This window comes from Rhea americana, unplaced genomic scaffold (genome assembly GCF_003343005.1).
Source record: "Rhea americana isolate MKP2758 unplaced genomic scaffold, rheAme1 scaffold_2, whole genome shotgun sequence".
NCBI lineage: Eukaryota > Metazoa > Chordata > Aves > Rheiformes > Rheidae > Rhea > Rhea americana.
The window spans coordinates 10533424-10549636 of record NW_028186149.1 but is presented as its reverse complement, the minus strand read 5'-3'; positions in this window follow the sequence as shown (position 1 = coordinate 10549636).

The window sequence follows — 16213 nt, the reverse complement described above, 5'->3', positions numbered from 1 at the left end:
TTAGTCCTACACATAAAGATTATTTGCTAAAGGTACTCATTTCAGTATGTTTGTGGCTTGACATAATCTTTTTCTGTTACTTTACAGAAATGCTAGTTGTCTTTGCTGTAACATTTAAAAATGTGTTAACTGTAATCTACTTCAGATATGATGAAATTATGGACAGATAGATTGAAATGGATGAATGAGTGAAACTATTCACTGAAAGCGCACTCAACCTGGCAGAGAGAGGATTTAATAACTGAACATAATATATAGTCATGTCGTTATAGCTTCGCTAATTTGTGTTTCAGGTCCTTGTAAGAAAGGTCTGATAATTAGTTTAAAAATCTTTCCTTTTCTGTGAAGCAGGTACTGCACACAGTATGTTCTTCAAGTATGACTACCACCTCTAGGAAGAGGATCTTAGCTGCAGAATGTATTAGTATGATTAAATACAACCCATAGGAGTGGCTGGGGATTATGTAAATGTATTTTGAGTATCTTTTAAGATGCTGATTTGGAGAAGAGTGATGACACAGGTATTCTGGGCAAATTGAGCATTTATCCAGCTGCGTCAGTGAGTTTGAGGGTTCATAATAAGCTTGACACTGCTGTGGCTGGTAGTACTAGCAAAACTAGCACCTGTGTTACTAGCAATGTCTTAATTAGTTTGGTTAAAGATAGCTGAGGCACTCCARCGTGGTCTGTCCCCACCTGGGCTGTGTCTATACTGTTCTGAATGGCCACGAGCATGATGCAATCTGCCTTCTGTCTGCGTCTTACCTCAGTGTATTTGCCATGATGACAGCATGAAGACAGCCTTGTGCTTGGGCATGTGAGACTTGTCACCATGCCTGAGCCCGTGGTTGAAGCCCATGGTCAGTTCTTCAGAACTGACTGCAGTGTCTGTAACCTGGGTCTCTGACTGTGGAAAAAAGGAGATCAGCCACACTTCTTATATCATTTTATATTTTCAACCCATTATTATCAAAAGATGTGTCATTACTAGTTTTGCTTTTTAAAACTCAAAGTGCTTGTCAACTACTCATTTAAAATGTTATCTGGAGACTGACAAGGTAATACCACTTGTAGCTTCTGTTGTGCTGTCTGAAGTTATTCTATTGTGGAACTTCTTAAAAGTCTCAAATGTAAGTGTAAAATACATGCACTAAGTGACTGTGTAACAGTTAATTCTGAGACAAAATATACTCTATTTTTTAACTGCCCATAGAAAGTGCACTCAAGGTTATTAGCAAAAACATCAAAGCAGGGATGGATGGAATTAGTTTTTACATATCAATAGATATCAGCTAATAGCATTTTTCTCTAGCCCATTTTCCTATTGAATGCAATGTCAATGGGATCAGGATTTGGCTGAATTTGCCTCTTTAGTCTGTTCATTGCAAATCATAYTCACGACAATGGAATTTGCATGTCCATGCACCGTAGCATGGGTTAYAGCAGAAGACTGAATGATTGTTGGGTACTGGTTAGATGCATTATCTGTGCGAGATCATGCCAAACTCAAAGTGAAGGTATAACTGAGAACATTATAAATAGGATTTTTAAATGGTTAGCTCATAAATGTGGCTTCATCTTTCAAGCTCAGTTGTATAGTGATTTGAGACATCATAGACAAATATTAAATGCAGTTAAATTAAAAGATTTAGGTATTTATAGAGACATAAATGTGCATTTTATAAAGGCAATCAGTTTCTGGTCTTCTGACAATTATCCTGGAGCATTCTGAAAAGGTTCTTCTATGAATCTTTTAGAAGAAATTTTAGACTATTAGGACTGTGGTTGGATAGTGGTGCAAATAAGAAAGATTTTTCATTTTTTTACCCTGGATACAAAAATTTGCAACTGCAAAAAACAACTGCAAAGATTTTCATCCGTTGGCTTTTGGAGTTCATAAAAGGTATAATCCAAAGACCCCTGAAATCAACAGACATCTGTGCACATGGCCTTGCCTGAGAGCTGGGAGGCTGCTTCAAGTTTGTAAATCTAATCATAGTTTAAGTAGCTACTTGGAGATGATATTGCAGTCAGCATGTTTTATAATAAAAGCATTTGCAAATAATAAATGTTTTAGGTCCTATCAGGTTTGGATTTATTACCAATTCCATTGTCTGCTGCATAGACTGTTGGGGGAATTGGTAGAGCTATTTTATTAGTGGTGCTACATATTGAGTGCTCTTCCAAAGTCTCTTTTTAGCACACTTTAAAAATCATTCCCTAATTTAACAACGATACTACGAGAGCTCTTTTATTCTGTTCAATTATGTGGAAGCACACTAACCTTTTTTTCTTTTCTTTTTTCAAGGGGGTTAATCTTCAGGGATGAAACAGATTACCAGCTTTTGAACCAATTTAAGTAGAATCTCCAGAAACAAAGCCAGGACAAATAATTATTGGCAGTTCACAGAAGGCATTCTGTGCCCACAGCTCTGCAGGATGCCGTTCAAGTCAGTTCAKTTGTCTTAATGGGAAACACCTGTGGTTTGGAACACAAGACGAAAAATCAAACTAACCATGCCTCCAACACTGAAAATAAATTCTGAAGATAAAACCTCCCCTCAGCTCCCTCCCCATTTCCTTCTTTCCTCTGCACTCTCCAGAACACCGCCCCTGACTCTCACTGGTGTCCCTCCTTTCTTTTAACACAGATATGAAAGCCTGTCTTCAAAATTGTGTTCATTCATAGACACTGAAGAGTGTCAAGCAATTTCAGTTGCAATATTAAAACAAAAGAAATCATCCTACAAACAAAAACATGCTTAATAAAGGCTCGTTTAGAGTCCCTCTTCTAGCTTGCTATTAAAAGTGAATGCAAATTACCTGAAAATTCTTACTGCAAATAATATTCTAAAACTTTAAAAATACATTAATCTCTAAAATTCTAAGAATTTGTGTTTTTTTGATGCTTGCTATATATAGGAGATACAGCTATTTTAAAATTGAAATATTTAAATTGTGTTAGGACAAGAAGTGTGTTCTGAGTTTATATACAACACAAATTCATGTAACAATTTTCATTTGGAAATTTCAACTACACAACAATCATATATAAATATAAATATTACTGAATTTAAATGCAGATCATAGCTTGAAGTGATCTGCAGCTTTAGTAGCATTGCAGGTCACAGAAAGTCATAGTTTCAATTAGAAGTGTTAGCAGAAATTCAGAAAGAAGTTTTATTCAAGTGAATCCCTGGTGAAAAMCATATATGCATTTTTTTGTGTATTTATGAATATGTGAACATATTTTGTTTTTATCTGCTTCCTCTCTCCACTATTTTTTCAACAGAAATATCAGGAAGAATAAATCAGAGAAAAAAAAATGTTTTTCAAGATTTGCAGTTACAGAGAAAAGGCCATGACACAGCAGGGTGTTGGAAGAAGCAATTTCTGAACCTCAAATTTTTAGAATTCTAAAAATACATCAGACTCTGAGAACCAACCTCTATATTAGTCATTTCATATGTTTAAAAATGTCATAGCTCTGACTTCAGAAATGCTTTTAATAAATCTTTCTACATCAAGGTGATTGCATCATCGTATGTTGAAGACTTAAAAAAATAATARTAATAGCTAACACAGCAGTGGCGTGAATTGGAAAAATAATTCCTTAATACATAAAGATACCCAATTTCTGAAGATTATAGTGATCCCTGAAGCCTGAACACTTTATAGTCAAAGGGGTTTCCTTTTCTCCGTTATTCACTGCATCTTATTTTTTGAAAGACTTTCCCTTTGATCGTAGGGATGTGCGCAAAGGGAACACTGTTCCATGTAGCCCCTTGGTGTGGCTTCAAGTGTCTTTATGTTGGAAAGCTGAGTGCGGAGTACTTTGCTCAGCAGTTAGGTGTCTGATACTTCTCATCTCAGAGAGATGATWCTGAGAGGTTCTAGGTTATCTAAGACTGCTCTTATACCTAGCCTCCTAGCAGCTATTACACAATGCTATGCAGCTGCCTTGGCTTGCCTTTCCTTCCCTCTACCACCAGCCATCACAGCCAGCTGTACTGGTTTGAGAAGATAACCATATTGCCCACAAGTAATATGCAAAAACCCACCCAAATAGGGAAATGGATCTTAAAGTGAATGCAAACCTCAGAGCTACTTGGATCCTCCTCGCTCCTTCCCTCTTCATCCTGTTTCACCTGTATTACTTCCTACTCCCAGCTGTCTAGCTTAAAATTACAAGGCCAGCGTGCAGAAGAGAGGCATGGTGTTTTTCCCATGTCAGGTGCTAAATAGCCTGGTCTATGAGTGTCTCAAAAGCCCACTTCAAAGAGGTGAGGATTGTTCTGGGACGGCGCTGCTGCAGGGCAGCTTGAAAATACCAACCAGCAACAATTGTGTGTCACTTAATGCCATGAAACTTGTCTCCAGAAATGATCATAGATGCCTTTGTGTTTAAAAATCACTTCCCTTCTCACATCAACTTGTATGCAAACCCATGAAAGGTTTTCCCACATTCTTAGGTGGCATGGATTGAGCTGTCAGGCACACGTGAGCTCTGAATCATGGCCAGGTTTGTAGGCCTCTGCTGGGAAAAGTGCTATTGAGACAGCAATCACCTGGATGGAGCCCACAAACTACACAAATATGCCTTAAACTTAGAGGAGAAGGGACTGTCTTGTTCTGTTCAGGCATTCAGGTAGGCTGGGTCTAAAACACAAGCAGTTTCTTTGTGCCATTTCTGGGCTTCCAAGTATTGGTTTAGAGACCCTGGGGAAATTATGGGTAAAGGCCATAGCTCAGAAGCCAGGCCTCTTGATGAAGTCAGTCTCCTTTTGCTACAAACACAGAGGATAATAAGAAAAAGTCAGGCAACACTCTCTTTAGCAAGATGTGGTGAGATCATTGTGTGTTGATGGTGCCGTCAAGTGAGGACAATGCTAGAAATATTTTATTGAGCACCTGCAAAGGATAGGGCAGAATAACAATCCTGATGAAGTATTCAGTGTGACTGTACCTAGATTGACTGGGGACAAATGTAGAGCCTTTATCTTCAATGTGTCTAGGCAGTTAGGCATGAAATTTCATTTCCAGGTTTATCTCTAATGTGATCTCACAGACAGGAAAACCTGCTACAGCTGGGGAACAACTACAAAATTCACTCATTCGAGAAACAGTGAGCTGTGCGTTTGGTTTGTGACATGTCTTTATTTTCTATAACTTCTCTCTTCCATGAAGTACAAAAGTGCAGTGTCAAATTATGTACAATGCCAAGAATGTCGGAATGCTGCAATATGTGTTTCAGAAAGCACACGTTAATGCTAGTGTAGGACAAGCTATAATGCAAGAATCTTCACCTTCTACTTTACCTCTGTAAATGGGCAGCAGCTTTTAAAAATATTCCTAAATCTGTAAAACCTATTATGCGAGGATCGCCTTCCCCTGCAACTTTTTTTCAAGGAGGAGGGCAAGAGGGAAAGAGAAGGAAAGGAACGATGTTATCAGCAAGAGGAGGTTGAACATAYCCTATCACATCAGCCTGATTCTGAGCAATTAGTGTTGAAAAAGTTAAGAGATGTTTAACTGTGACACAAATAAAGATTATCACTCTAAATTCAGCTGATTTCCACAAATGAAAAAGCAGTGTGGAGGAAAAGACAATTATAGAGGTATTACCTAAATGTAAAGACTTTATAAAAAGTCTTTTATGAAAAGGCTCTGGAGAAAATACTTAAGGACAGTTAATCTATTATGAAAAGCTGATCTGCGTAATGTTTAGATTTAAATACTGATGTATGGTATAGAATAAGTGGCATATCTGCAGTTCATTTGCACAACAATAGTTTAAATGTATCCTACTGCAAAAACTCTAACAGAACCATGGTCCAGCTCTAAATCAATAATACAGAGACATGGCGTCAGTCCTGGTTCCTCCATCCTATATGGTTCATGTTTGCAGCCTCTACAGAGGGCAATACAGAGCTATAATTTGAGTAAATTAACTGTCACACTTAGCTTCTGTATGCATTTTGATCAGCTGAGACTGCCACCTAACTTGTGCATTTGAACAGAAGAGAGTTTTTAGCTAGAAAAATGTAGCACATCATACTAGAAAGTAACATTGTTTGTAAAATTATTTTAGCTTTTACAGGAATTCAAAATAGACTGGAACTGAATTTTCTCTTTCACAGACTATTCAAGAATTTTGCATTGCAAAATACAATAAAAAGGAAAATCAAAATATCCTATGAAAAAGTGATTTGATTTAATTAATTCAAAACTTTTCGTTCAGGCTTTGACTTTTTTATTTCCTGACACAACAGGCTGAAATTAGAAAATAAAAATATTCTTTCTAGAAAGTCCCAGTCAGAAAATTTCAGCTTTATTAGAATGTACTTCACCTTTTTCTTCTTTTTCAAAATTATCCCCTGCCAAATTCAACATACTTCTTTGATAGCTGCTTTATTTGAAAATGTCTAATCGACTGAGAGAGAAATGTAGATTGAGACACCGTGTAAATCAATACTCAAAGCTAAAGAAAACACAAGAAAGCAAATATTGTAAGCATCAGTAAAATCTACTACTTGAGTTTGACATACAAATGGGAAAATAAAATGCTTTTGCTTTGTTTTTTCCCTTGATATTCCTGCCAGGGTAGTGTACTGTGGTATTAGACATCTGGGTTAAACTCTAGAGCTTACTGGATTTGATCAAGGCTTTTTCTGTCATTTTAATCTTTTAAAAACACCACCAAACAGATATGGCAAAAGATTATGGAGCCTAGTTTATCTGATATAGTCTATCCTCTTTTGTTAAGATATCCTTATGCTTCAAAAGTTGAGCAGATACATCTCAGTATGGTATTTTTAATTGTGATTTGTGATGTCAAACTAAAGAAATTATAAATCATAGCAGTATACTTAGCCAATCTGATCCAATCACAAGCCACACTTTAATTTTCAATAGAGACATTAAACTCTTGCTCCTTTTAGAAACAGCATGTGCCAGCTTCAGGCAGAGATTTGAGCACTGACGCTGATCCAGGAACAAAGAAGAACTTGAAGTGGAGCTGCTACTGAAATGCACGCACWGCTTCTTCAGATGAGATGTCAGCAGCACTTGTTCTTAGGCCTGATAATGAAGTTTAATTTTTCTCAAATGATGAATTACAGGACACATACACATAAGGCATTTAACTCTTCCATGAGATGCAGGTACTTGAAGCTGCAAATGAAAAGAAGGCATTTAACACGAGGCATAACAGTACTATTGGTAAACCACAACTTCTTACACTAGCAATGTAATTTAAATTAAGTAGAAGCCTAGCTTATAAACTCGCACTATGACCCGTACTTTATGGTCCTTTTATATCTCTTGGGTCCTGATCACAATGAGACTTTCTTAGTCTAAAGCAATTTAATGCAAACATTCCTGGGGCAGGCTATAAAATGTGATTTTTGCAGTCAATCTTTTATGGGTATTTTTGAGGAATATTGTATACCCCGTTGAAGAAAGGATGACGAATGTAGACATTACGACATATGTGTGGGGTTTAGCTAAGTCTGTATTTGCACATGAATATTAACCCTGGTAATTGAGAAAACCTGTCTCTCCACACATTTTGTTCATTTCCACAAAAAGCATGTGCATAGATTTAGGAGAAAATTAGTGCCCTGCCTTACTTAATTACAAATTTTCTGGCTATGAGACTCCCCATGCTAGCTTCTCTTTGAGGGCAGTGGACTCGACAGATGCCATGTTACACCTACTAGATGGAGATAGTTCTTGCTTGCTACTAAGCACTAACAATAACACATGGAGATGTAAGTTGTGAATTGAGTTCAGCAGACAGCATGGTTTCCAATTCTTAAGCATTTTGCAGCAAAACTAAAAAGCACCATCAAAGATGTTCACAAGTGGTATCATTGCAAATGTTTACAAAACATGAAAGGAATGGTAAAATATGTGCTTAAAAATGTGCATGTTGAGATCTTGAGAGAAAGGCAAGAAAACACATGGCTTTGAGAAGAAGATTTATTTTTCTGCACAGTACACCAATTGATTTTTTAAATAGTAACGGTGAATATATCATTAACAGTATTTTTATAGGGCACTAGTATATGAATGCATTGTCATGAGATAAGCCAAGTTAAGTTTATATCCTAACTTTCTTTTAAGTAGCTTTTCTGTGTGATCATATTTGTATTCTGTGAATACAATACATCTACTTGACCAGAGGTTTCAGGAGGATTTTCCTTATTGTGAGCAACTCAAAGATGATCATACAAGCTTTTCAACTCAGAAAGACATACTTTTGAGAGTATAAACTAGAATAATTAGCTAATTATGAACAGACTTGCTCCTGCCCACTGTATTCTTGTGAGGCAGCCCCCTGCGTGGTTTGCATCTTAAGACCATGACTCAGAGCCTTCCTGGGTACTGCAGACTTCACCCTCTATCTTCAGAGTCATTTGGCCCCAGGAAACTTTTACTTCAACTATCAGAAACACAAAGGACTAGGCTCAAGATTGTTGTTTCTCATCAGCCTTTGCCTGAGCTGTGAATGCCTTTTCTTTCTCAAGACTGTCCCTGCCTCCTCCTGTGCCTTCTGGTCAGGAGTCTCTGTCCCATCAGTAACACTGAATTCATTCCAGGGAATGAACAATCTGCTTTTCTTGTTTTCAGGGGGCTTTACCTAACTTACTTTGATGGGAGAAGACAAAAGCTGAGAAAAAAGCAAGTAAAGTAGACTTTGCCATCACAGTGAAACAGAGTACCCAAAGAAAATGTCTATATTTTTACCTTCTCTTGTCTTCCCGACTTGGGCAGCTTACAAACGTTTTTGGTTTTCTAGGCTTATTGAAGTATTGTAAAATATAAATGAGAGTCAAACAAAGGAAAGTGTCAATTAAAATGTGGTAAGTGTCTTGTGAAGGGATTTTAAAATGTTTTAAAACAACAATATATAAAATGGTAATAATAACAGAACAAAAATGTTACCACCCTCTAGTGTTTCTCTGGCAAAATGAAGGGCAGCTGCATTTTGACTGTCAGAGCCTCAGGTGCTTGCAGCGTATTGCTGCAGAAAGTTTCCATTTCAAAATCTTAGTGAGTACTAACTCAATGAACAATGGAAATAAATGAAGCTTATGAAGAAACATAATATTAGTCAATGGCCAGACACCAGGGTCTCTACAGGTTCTGGTCACAGACAAATTCTTATTTCGATTTTCTGTTCTGCTCCCTCAATACAGTAATAATCTTATCACTCCATTTACTCTTCACAGCTGGCCTGCAATTCTTGGTTGGTTTTCTGTTGCAATTTAACTTGCTTATATGTGGCCGAGACATTTACTAGCAATCAGAATGTATCATTTACAAAATGCAGCCCCATAACTTCAGGGTTGGTGTGCTGTGTCTAGTCAGGCATAATTACCTCCAAGGACTGCTTTCTTTCATTTGGGAGGCAAGCTGAGCAAAACAATGTTTAAACAGAAAATACTTTTGTAAGATTTTGGCTCCCTGACAGTCAATGTGTGGGCATACTTGCCTTGCCCTGCTCAACACAACATTCTCTCATTTAGGAATGCGTTTGTTGTGCTCTGTTCKTAGTATTTTGTTGGCCAGCATCTGAGAGGATTGTGAAGGTTCATTTCCTACATTACGGCATATCAAATTGAGATGGGTTTTTGTCTTTCTCTTAGTAGAGGCCACAGATGCACAAAGCAGGCTCAGATTATTATTTCATGCCTATCTAATGCATTAGATGATGCTGAGAGTGGGCGTTGAAGTTTTTTCCTGAAAAGACTGGGAGAGACGATTTAGAATTTCTCAAAGCTCGTGAAGACAAGAGACAGTATCTTTTTCTATCTTTTTGACCTCTTTTGCAAGGAAGATACTGAAATAACTAGAACTGAATTTGGAATAGGGGCTAGTGGCAGCCTCAGACAACAAGTCAAGGTGAGTGAAGAAGGAATCTGCCCACAATGACTTACTGCCAGATGATGACCAAGTGGTTATTGCCAGATGATTCTCAAGTATACTAAGGCTGTGACTCAGCTATACCATATCTTTCATCTCTTGTTGCTTTTCTGTATCTTTAAGACAATGCCAGTGCAGTAGTTACAGCAAGGAAGCATACTCCATCATGGCCAGATTCAGATATTTCGTGTAGACACACTATAAAGGTGCTGATTAAGCTGGAGCAGGCGTGTTGCATTATACAGTACATCCACTTTCACCCTCCTGAGTAATCCATGCTTGACATATCTCTTCAGACTGTAGCTGGAACAYAGACTTCATATGCTGAATCATTCAGTTAGGCAAAAAAGCTTAATTGTGTAGACTGATTATAAGAATGCACAAATTTTAGCTGAATGAAAACTGTAAGGGATAGAAACAGTCATGTTTCAGGTTGTAATGCACCCTTTAGTTGATTAAGTTAATGAAAAGCATCCATTATAGATAATAATAATTCCATAATTTTTCACTATAGATTTATCTTTATAAAACCATTGGGCAGTGGCCATCATACTCAATTATACACATATATGGTTGGTACAGTTATGGAGTTCATTGTATTCTTATTTGTATGACTAAGGTCTGCTTACATGAGCAACTATTTAAAATACATACAATCTTAACAGTGGATTTGAAAGGCTATTGATAAAATTTTTGATCCCTCCACAGCCAAAGTCCAATTGGCTTCAGTGGGAAAAGAGAGCAATTCCTTTCCTCCAATATAGGGTCAGAGCCTTCACAGGGTGAAGTGTTTTTTTGTGCAGATCATGGGAGAAGTCTGTGAGCACTCTGCAGGATAGGACCCTGACTGAGAATGTAACATGGCTTCCTCTGGTGCTACCATAAGATTATTTATTTTAATCCTAAAAACCTTTTAAAAATGTTGATGTCATGTATTATGAATAAAATAAAATCTGTGTATAGGCAATCTCACAGCTTATTAGCTCAGCGGGATGTAAAACCCCATTCACCACAGTTTGCTTGAATGAATCAACCTGTTTCCTGAGTGAAATTATAATAGCACAAAATGTTTTTAATAATGTTTGAAGAGAACTAGTTACAAGCTGTGTTTAGATTTAAATATAATATTTGAGTCTAAAAGAAATGGTTAACTATAATTTGTCTCATGTGTCAAAAACACAAAATAGACAAGAAGTTATTTAGTACCATAGCAGAAAGATTCTAGGAACCGGCAAAAAGTGATAGGAACAAAAATAGTCAACAAAATTTTAATAGAGACTGATATGTATAAAAAATGTAATTTGATTTGTTAATTTTCTATTTTGTAGATCATGTAAGGTTTGAGAAAAATTGTAAAGTTTGATATGAGTGATATGAGTTTTTTCTCCATTAGTTTGCAAATCTATTGTGGTTCAAGGATAGACCTATTTTATTTTCTGTGTTTTTACTTTTATATGTTAACATCACTTGCATCCATTTCAGTATTTCAATGCTGTGTCCATTCAGCACTTGTTATTCATCCAGAGGCTTAAAAGGACGCCCAAGGTCTCTGGAACACCTCTGTGGTAAAGGCTCCATTCTTGCAGTAGATAGTTTTAGGCTGAGACAAGGGTTTGCTATACCCAGGGGTCCCTAGTTCTAACGCTCTACTGTTTGCTCAGCTAATGAGGTCAGAACACGATTCTCTCTTGTGTAAGATGCCTCTCTAAAACAATGCACCATGAATGAATGGTACAGTCAAAAGGAATTATAACTGTACAATATATTAACATTGAAGCTTTTAGTGCAGGGTTCGTGAAATTAARTGAAATATACAGAAACCTTTTTAGCACGAATAAGATGTAGGTCATGCTACAGGGTTGTTCTAGGAAAAGATTAATGAGCAGTTCGATTCTGGTACCTAGGTATATAAAGATCACCACAGAGCTTTTGTCTGCCTCACCTGAGAGTCTGCCTAGTCTTTAAATGATTAGTCGGCAACCATTTTTTGTCCTGATACAAATTCAATAGACTGAACCCGCAGTTGCACTAGAGCTGAGCTTGGCACATCCAAGATGAATGTCAGGAGGAGACAAAAGTCTCTTTAATCTACAATTACTTTCTGACTGTCTATTTGAATTAGCCCAGGGGCTCCTCTAACTTGTGTAGGCTTGCAGCGGCTCCCTGGTCCATTGAGCTAATGAAGATTACTAGAACAGGCAGCTCAGTGGCTTTACCTTGCTCTGCTGCCCAGTGGGGCCCCATCCTCGTGGATACTGTCCTGCTCATTTCAAGCAGCTTGAAGATCAGAGTAAAGGGCCTTCATGACGGGCTAAGAATTGATGCACCAGCTGGGTCAGGGCTGTCACAGAAAGCCCCAGTCAAGGGGCTGTAGTAGTGCAGTAAAAACATCCAAGTTTAAGGAAAACCCTTTTGGGGTGACCTTTTGGGAAGGTCACCTCTGAYGTTCCCATGCAGAAGTAGATAGTGGTACCGAACAGGGACTGAGAGCTGGAGGGACAGCAGTGCTGAGGAATGAAGTTGGGAAAGGCAGAGGTGAGCACTAGCAGTAAAACGACAAGGACTACAAAGGCCTGTAGCAGTCCCAGCATACTGCTACATTGAAATTTGGTTAAAATACTAAGAACATAGCTCCATAACTTCTCAAGGACTGAGGTAAGGTTGACTGACCTATAGTTCCCCAGGTATTCCTTGCCCTTCTTGAAGATGGTGTGATGTTTGCTTTTTTCCAGTCAGCAGAAGCTTCTCTCATTTGCCATGAACTATCAAAGATGATAAAGTGGTGTTGTAATGACATCAGCCTGCTCCCTCAGTGCAGGTATTATAAAAATATTGTTAAATTACTATGTGATTATGAAGACTTTTAAGTGCAGGAAAGCATACTGATGAACAGAGGACACAGGCAAGATTTTGTAGACTGTCCACCTGTCAAAGGCAGGACCCATCGATTACGATGAGAACTTACTTGTGTTACATCTGAATGACTTAGGGGTATCTACTTGTCACAATAAATGTGTAAGCTTTAGTATCAGAAGCAGCTTGGTTGTATTAGCCCACACTTTTGTCCAGTCAAGCATGCTTAGCTTGGATAACTAATACTATTGCAGATCTAGGGCTAACTCAGATTACTTGGAGCTTGCTCATATATCTCTCCCTGGCACTTCATTATGCCATAGCCATGTGCTAAATGTCAGTCTAGAAACAAGTAGATTGCATTTTCTCCTCATGGAGTGTTTCAAGTTTAGCTGATGTTTCCTAATAGAGCTGGGTAAAGAAAGCCCAGAAAAGTATTTGTAGATAGTAGTTAGTCCTTTGCCTCTTGTTTTTAATTTGTCCACTGGGCATTTTACAAGCTTTCTGTGCTTTGAAAATGATTTAATATTTTATAAAAAATCTTCAGCCTCTGGATGCTCCAGGGGCTGAACTTCTTTCTTAAACAGCAGTGACACTCTGAGGACTGAAAAGACCAGTCTGTTATACTCTATCAGATGTAGGCCAGCAGAACAAATACAGCATATTCCAACAACATACTCTTTAAGCTGTGCAAAGAAGATATTTGGACCACACCGTGGAGTACAGTGATCAAGCAGCTAAAGCTTCCTGGCAGTGGAATCAAAGAGTTCAAATTGCACTGCAGACTGATGATGAAAGCTGTAATCATAAACCTGGGTTTATTCATTGGGTTAAGGAGTCATTGGGTTGATATTATCCCAGATATGTATCACCATGCTTCTTTCTTATATGCTGCTGGCATAGAAACTAATGTTAACCACATTAACCTGCGAGGGAATGCAAACTCTTTTTTCTTTTTTTTTGCACAATTTTTGCTCCAGACCTTGTTCAATAGTTTCCCATTTAGACACTATTTCTCTTCGTATGCAACTAATTATTTGTGTTCCACCATTTAAAAAAGCAAATTTTGAAAGACTTCTAGCATAATGGCAATATGATGAGTAGTGAACTGTTTTACAAGGCAATCCCCTGATTTTCTTATTGCACTACTCTAACTAGCCATCAGCCTTATAGTTTATCCACCCAGGAGCCAAATTATTGCCTCATAAAAAAGCTTAGTGCTTTATTATGGCTTAAATATAATTGTATTTAAAGACCTCATAGGTTACAGTTAGCAAAATTAGCTTTTATCTCATTTCATGATAACAGTAAGTTTTAATAACCTCAGTGACTTTCTGTGGGCAAGTAGATGTTAAGAACTTTTTTTCCAAAGTATTTCTAAGTATAGCAAAAATAGTAAAATATAATTCCTTTTCATTAAAAACTAAAAATTTACCTTCCTTCTAGTTTAATTTCCCTGATGTGACAGTACACTCAAAGTGAACCATTTGTCTATACAAATTACTTTTTACTGACTTCAAGTTAATTAAATAAGACATAGTGTCTCTAAGTGGCAATGTGGAGGCAACTTTATTCAGTTTCATAGAATTCTAAAGATTTATCAATATGCTTGCACAAATGTCATTAACATTTAATTAAATTTCAATTTTCAGATGAAATCTGCCTTTTCAGTAAACTATTTTATTCACAATTCCCAGCAAAATTAAAACAAATGTGTATAAAACAAATATCTGCAGGAACACATAGGTAGGTACAGATAATCAACAGTTCTAGACTGGTCTCTGAAATTATGCTGATGGCCAGACTTACAGTTTGCAATTTTACAATTCACAGATTTACAAATGTTTATGTTATTAAAGATTTATATAGGCTTAATAGGATTTATAAAACTATCTAAATAAGGCCAATCTAATCCTGTGGACTTCAATAGGAAATCCTGTTTATGGACTGTATAGCTTTGTCTTTATGTTCTTATATGCTTAAAATTGAGCTGTGGATAATTTTATTTTACATTACAAATGATGAATGCCAAAAGTTGGATAYATATAAGAATTGCACTTGGAAAAAAATGTATGAAACTTTGCATGCATTCCATCTAAAATTTCCTTTATGTGAAAGCATGAATGTAAAAGAAATTGGTAATGGAGCCAGTCTGGATGAAAACAAACAAACTATTATTTCATCCACCAATTTTAGAAATGCAACCATGAATGACTCCTAATTTTTTTCTGTAGAAGATTTAATATATTACTATAGCCAATATTTCTGACCTGATTTTTTTTTCAAGTAGAATCCATTTCTACCCACAAAATCACTGGAAGTCTTTATATATGAAAAATCAGCAAAACTAAAGAGATTTTATTTACTATTGCAAAAATTGAAGGAAATAATGTATATAATTACTACATATTATTAAGATCTTATCAGATTGATAAGATCATTGAGATCACAGAGGAAGTCTTAGAAACCGTACATTCTGAGCTTTCAACTTGTGTGTATTATGAACTGGTTAATAACTTAGCAAACTAAATAAAGAAGCATATGTATTTCCCATTTATCAAATGACAAGCAGATTGATAGAAGAACATAAGAATGTCCATATGGAGTTAGACCACACCTCTGTTAAGGCTGGGATTCTCTCTTCAGCATTTGCCAGTACCAGATGCCTAGTGAAAGTATACGAGAGCAGGACAAATACATGGTGTTATTATACGCTGGGATATTCTGCAGAGTACTTCCCAGCCATCTGTGGCTCAGGTAGTTCCTGAACTATAGATATGGTGTCTGTGTTTAATTGCCGTAGGCAGATTTTTCTGTCATGAATCTTTCTGAAGTCATGCAAACTTTTCTGTCTGCAATATCCTGTGGCATGTAATGCCATAGCTTAATTTTGAGTTCTTTATAGAAGCACCTCTTGTTTGCTCTGGGCTTATCACCTGCTAATTTTATCTGTTACACCTCACTTTTTGAAGGCAGAATGAGCAATCATTTACTAATTCACTACTTCATGTTGTACAGCTTTTCAGACTAGGGGGTCCTGGACTATTTAATCACTGCTCTTCCTTTTACAGAAGCTATGTATACTTTTGATCATCTTTCTCACCTGTCTCTGAATCTTTTCTAGTTCCACTGTGTAGTTTCTGAAGGTGGAGGATGAGGACAGAATGGAAGCRTACATATTCCTTAAGATGCGAGTCCTATTTTGTGTTTTCTTCTCTATCCCTTTCTCATAGCTCCTTACATTTGATTTGCTTCTTGACCAGTTTTTGAAGAATTAATCTGACCTTTTCACAGTTACCTATTGTAACAACATACTTTTTCATTCCTGAGAGTAATTGTCAATTCAGAATTCTTTATTGTATAAGCAAAATTAGGGTTTTTTCCCCATATGAATCAATTTACATTTGTCGTCTTCAATGTTTTTTTTTTT